At 44.8% G+C, this 6,149-nt stretch overlaps 1 long non-coding RNA gene across 1 annotated transcript; it reads right to left on the bottom strand.

Annotated features, from left to right (window-relative positions):
* Nucleotides 1-250: 250 nt before the first annotated feature.
* Nucleotides 251-5,687, bottom strand: LOC135829735 (uncharacterized). The gene is made up of 2 exons (XR_010555901.1): nt 5,379-5,687; nt 251-1,202 (listed from the first exon to the last, which is right to left on the bottom strand). It is a non-coding gene; the product is annotated as an uncharacterized LOC135829735 (long non-coding RNA).
* Between the last annotated feature and the right edge of the window lie 462 nt (nt 5,688-6,149).

Below are 6,149 nucleotides of genomic sequence, written 5' to 3'. Positions count from 1 at the left end.
AAATGCATCCCATGATAATTTCGAGGAGCTGGAGTGTGTGCCAAAAAGAATGAGAAATGAAAGTATGCATGAGGAAATGAGTATGTTTTAGATGAGCGTTTTCCCACGCCCTTATCCGAACATACATGCACTCGATCGCCATAACCCCTGGCACACAGCAAACAGCTTCAGAACCTGAGAGAGTATGACATGGGTATGTCACAAGTACTCCCAGGTCCCGAAGCTTTCGTCTCAACAAAGGATCATAATCGACGACTTGTAATGAACTACATTTTGGTGGTATTATACCGTACTTGTTTACATTCAATTTAAGAATGAGTTTAAAGCATGAGAACTATCCACAGCAGACATTCTCACTGGTCGGAGTTGCCAAAAAAGTGGTGCATGTACAAATCAGGGATGGGTACAATACCAACATCTGAGGTGAGTCTATCAGGAAAGTGAATGTCGTCCACTCTATAAAATGGGGTCCCTCAAGAAAGATGTGTTTTTGCAGCCATGGACGTTTCCAGCCAGGTGACTGTATATACAGTGATCTAAGTTATGCAAAGCTTGACATGAATGATTGGCTGGACACTTCGAAGAGAAGGAAGAGGGAAGCAGACCAACCTTACATCAGCTGAGTGTAGTGGCCCAAAACAACAAACTAATTCTGTGTGGCCTTAGAGGAGCTGGGCAAGATGTGTACAGTGAATTAAACAATACAGTAAACGTGGGAGAAGAAGTGACAAGACTGAGTATGATACACTGTGCCAGCACAGTGCACATACTAGTGCAACTGTTGGTGTAGTTACAGTTAGCCCACACAAGCAGGTCACTCGATTGTAGATACACAGAGCGCATTCTACATCATACAAAACATGTTGAGCTAGGCAGCAGTGGCTGGCATTTACCGACATACACCAATGCCAATGCGCGGCTTGAGCAAATATTACAAGCCTCGGAACACCCATACGCCATTTTAGAGACAGAACAAGGCGATGAGTAAGCACCAAAGGATTATATGAATAGCGGCCAGGCAATAATTCAGGCCACTGCTGCTAATCAAGGACTAGTTACTAGTACTAGTATGTTGTCAGTGTACCCTGAAACGATGCAATCACAGCGAACGTGATACATGCACATCATGTTGCCTGGTTCTTGGTTAAAAGTTGTATCCTCAATGCTTGAGGTTTGTGGGGTCCTTCCAGCTTCTCAGAGTCCTGCACAAAAAAGATAAAAGCAAGTGCAGGTAGAATAATAGTAAGCTCACATAAAACCTCTTCGTCTTGCTAACAAATTTCGTGATTAAATCCACAGCATGGGAACGAGGCTACAGGAAAAAAAAGTTCAACCATAATAATGCAAAAAGGCAACTTTAGCTAATCATATTTTTGGCAGCAACACTATACTGTTTGTATAGGAGAGTTGGCTTGGTGTATTCATGCCAAATGCACTCCCTATAGTATTGTATTACTGTACTTCATCATTTTACTTGGGCATTCATTCCCAGTAGCCCTAATGTCTTCTAACAGAGTGCGCAAGGTACTGCATATTCGGCGCATATTTTATTTTCGGCTATTATCGGCCTGTGCATTTTTAATTCGGAAAGTGGTGGACATCACGCAACTGTAAATAAAAGGGGATTTGTCAACTGAAAACCGCATACTTTTTCGACATCACTACTAAAAGAATTTTTCGTCCAGCGCATGCGCCAGGAGTGAATAGCAACTGAATAGAGCGGTTGTCATTTGACAACCCCCCTTTTATTTACTAGAGGAAACGCAAAAGGTAACAAGATTACGTAACCAAAGGTGAGAAGGCACTGAACGAACTGTCAACCTACGAATACAACCTCAGTGCAACAACGTGCTCTTTCGGCTTGCACAAGCAGAAAGAGCACGTTGTTGCACTGAGGTTGTATTCGTAGGTTGACACTTCGTTCAGTGCCTTCTCCCCTTTTATTTACTGGGCATTTGCAGCCTAAAATTTGTTTTGCAAGGTTCAATGTGACAGTGCATACAGGCATCAGCAGTACAGGCTGAAATTTCAATGTGGCCGAGATGTGTTTTTGCCCTGGGGAGGCTGCAATTTAAAAGCGTCGAAAATTTGCATACTTTACAACACAGTACTGAGCATGCGGTGAGCTGATGACGAAATGAATTGGAGGTACTAATAATGCTAAGGGATTCGGGGGCGCATCAAAGGGGTCAGCACCAAGGAATGGGATAGATTTGTGCCCAGTTCGGGTATGTATACTGGGTATAGAACGGAAATTATTGGCTAAGCCTAGGGCGACTCCTACCAGTATTGCCAACAATGGCCCATGGCTGCTGATCTCTGTGATAGAAATAAGACGTGTATGTGAAACCAAAATACGGCTTTTCAAGATGTACTGAAAGACATGTTATTATAACGAGTCGCAAATTTAACGATTGTCCAAAATTCATAGGTTAATGAGAAGATATGTTAACAATCTTGCAGTATTTTGCCATATACACACACAGCATATATGAAGCAGTACGGCCTCAACGGATCTATTATAACGAAGAAATGTCATCCGTTAAAACGTTAGATTTGCTTCCTCGTTATATATACATGTCTTACAGTATGTGCATTTTGTGAAGATCTGATGTAAGTCATTAGGGACACCTTGTTGGGTCTTGCCAACATTCAATTATTATGATGTTCATATCTATGCAATAACGTTAATGGAATTATCTCTTTCCCTCAAACTAGTGAGGAATTATCAGCAAGAATCAATAACCCCAAGAGTATGCAGCTTTGCACATGGAGTCTGCCACAACACGTTGACCAAATTACATGAACCTAGACACGAGCTAGGGAATCAGCTGAGCTGCTGCATCATTTATGATCTGCTATAGTTTCCAGTCTCCATGGAGATTTTTCTTGGAGACGTCGAATCTACAGTATTAGGTGTGAAACTATTGTACTAAACCGCAGGAGATAGAATCTATTCAGCTCGGACAACATTTCACCACGTACGGAAGGAAGTACACCGATCAAAGCTTGCTACACTCCCGTTTAGTCAACTTAACGGCCCAAATAATGCTTGGGTCATGAACTCATCGCTGTTGGTCTTTCGAAGGTGCCTGACAATGGTTGTTAATGCACAGCACCAGCCGGGCCAAATGACAAGATCAGAGACATAGATCTTCCTAGTTCAATTGCTGAAACGTGACTTGTGCAAATGTTACGTAGCAAAAGGAACTGTACTATGGCACTACACGCCATTCACAATAATCAAAAATGCCCACTTGACAAAACAGAATTATAGTTCATCCACGGAGCCCCTGGATTTTTTCTTCTGTACATATGCATTATGGAGTCATAGCATAAGGGAGACGGCACGGTAGACTTTCAGCCTAAATCATAACGAGGGCCAGCTGGGAAGCTCAAAAGAGAGCTCTATGCACTATTGGGAGAGTGGTATACATGAATAGAGAATGACCACCCAGTGCGTGAAGCTTTTCGTGTCACCATAGAAATTGCAAAAATTAATAATGTGGGTTCAACCCCGGGCTGCCAGTGACAGTTGCCCTTACTGCCTTAGGGGCAAGTGCGATACATACATGCTCGCATATAGCATCGCTTGACTGACCCATGCTTGGGGCCAGTGGGTAAAGTCCGCGATCACGAGTTGCATAAACCACGGATCATGTAGAATCTCCATGGATCCAATCTGTGTACTGTAAAAGCAGACATTTTTGGTGGTGTAATATTTTCGGAATTCTCCAAAATCGGCGGTTCGGTGGAGGGAAATTTTCGGTAATACCCGCTTTCCAGGTAAGGGTGCTAGTACTACTAAGTATATGTTTCGATTTTGACAGCATGTTACAAGACGAGGACGCGTAGTGCTCCTGACTACAACCATAAACCGGTTGGCAGAGTCCCGGTCTTGCGACCATTTGAACCGTATTGGGTCGCAAGACCGGGACTCTGCCAACCGGTTTATGGTTGTAGTCAGGAGCACTACGCGTCCTCGCCTTGTAACATGCTGTCAAAATCGAAACACATGTTAAACTACCAAGCAAGGCTTCTGTATATACCATACTAAGTATATGTAGTACCGAAAAATTTCGGTGCATTTTTTCGGTAAAAATTGTCGGCACCGAAGTTACCGAAAATAAAACACCAATGAAAATTTCCGCTTTTACAGTACATCATTTTGGGTATCATGATCTCGTGTTGTTTCCTTGGGTGCTAAACTCCCTGACATGCATTGATCCATGGCACGGTATGATTTGGGCGATTTCAGCCAATCAGTAGACGTTCTCAGAGGTGTATATTCAACGATACACCCCGCTCAGTTCACATGGGTCGCGCCAAGAGTGAATATTGGAAGGAGTATTGGAAGGAGTCTTGGGAAATGGATTGCACCATTCTATACATGTACTGCATTCCCCATAATTTCCTCGTGCTATGTCCTCAGGAAAATATTTAACGTATACCCTTCATATACTCATAGAATAATCCAAACGTATCTGCAGTCAACCACGGGTATAACAACCCACGGATAGTGAGACTATCTTCAGACCTAGTAACAATATAGCCGTATATTTTCAACCCGTGAATGATGACAACTCCCAAATAGCAACACTTTTCTCATGCCCGATCAAGGGTCGTTCGTTACTGGCAAAGTTAGCTGGACATCATGTCATGTAGTCATTATTACTTCAGGCAGGGACAATGAAATACACCCCCGCCCCCTTTCCTGCAGAGGGAACAGTGCTGTGTCCAGGTCCGCATGCAGCATGGAGGTGCTAGTAAGTCACTGGCATATTTTCTCTTGTGGATCGATGTACAGTGCGTGACAATGCTTCCATAGTGGTGGTGGTGGTGGTGGTGGCGGGAGCATACTGCACTGCAGGGCATTACAGCACTGGCATACTATTATTTTCTCTTGCAGACGTGCCGTGCACGACAATGCTTCTATAGTGGTGGTCACGGTGATGGTGGTGGTGGTGGTGCTGGTGGTGGTGGTGGTGCTGGTGGTGCTGGTGGTGCTGGTGGTGGTGGTGGTGGTGCTGGTGGTGGTGGTGCTGGTGGTGGTGGTGGTGGTGGTAGTGGTGGTGGTGGTGGTGCTGGTAGTAGTGGTGGTGGTGGTGGTGCTGGTAGTGGTGGCGGCGGTGGTAATTGCGGTGGTGGGAGCATTCTGCACTGCATGCAGGGCATTAAAGCAAGCTCGATTGTGCATGCATGGTGGCGGTGGGAAAGAGGATCAGGAGCCAAGGAAAGTGTGTACATATTTTTGTTGAAAGCACGAGAATTCAAAGAAAGCTGGCTGCTTCCTCTATTTCCATGATCGGCCAGTGCCTGCAGCACGAACAGTACATTGTATTTCATGTATGTGCATAGACAGACAAATAAACACTAACCTGAGCATGGGTACCGCTTGTATTCGTGGTCAGGAAAGTGAAAGTACGAACGAAGGAGAAGAAGATTGTTGACCATGGCGAACAACTGCATATCCAGAGGGCACACGACTTGCCAGAATGGGTCGGCTACATCTTCGCTAATTTTCTATCCTAACAACATTCAGCTTCGAGGTCAAGGACGACGGCATTTTTGGAAGGAAATTTCGAATTTTGGAGAAGAAGCTTGCTTTCCGAAAAATGTTCCTTTCACGCAAGGCAGCATGCCAGGTCAGGCGTGTGAACCAGGTGAACTGTGTCGGCAGATCGACGTTTACGTTCCAGGCCGACAGTTTTTTGACCAAGCCGTGAATCGTCCTCGCTCTGACTCGCCCGGCTACGAAGGAGTAATTTTACAACTCTTCAGGCCAGCTACAGCTCTCTGATGCAGAGCTGCAAGTGACGGATATCGGTCATTTGCAGCCACTACTAAGAGCCTCCTGGTCGTTGCAATCTGATACATAATATACCTCTTTACATGGCAAGCGGGCTGGCCCGGCGAGGCGGGATCCCGCCTCGAGGCACCCGGGATCCCGGCTAGGCGGGCCAGAAAAAGCACATATAAACAGACCAGCCCGGGCCAGAGTTGTATTATTATGGTGTCGACACTGTGTTCATACTACAAAATAGGTACTTTTACCTTTTGAGGGAAGTTATAAAAAAGATTCCCGATATTGTCTTGAAAATCTATGAAGCTTTTTGTACAGCAACAAGAAGGACGTGCAGTGAGCACTG

Source organism: Sycon ciliatum, chromosome 13 (assembly GCF_964019385.1).
Source record: "Sycon ciliatum chromosome 13, ocSycCili1.1, whole genome shotgun sequence".
Lineage (NCBI taxonomy): Eukaryota > Metazoa > Porifera > Calcarea > Leucosolenida > Sycettidae > Sycon > Sycon ciliatum.
Note: the sequence above shows the minus strand (reverse complement) of the source record. Positions and strands in the feature narration are given on the sequence as shown.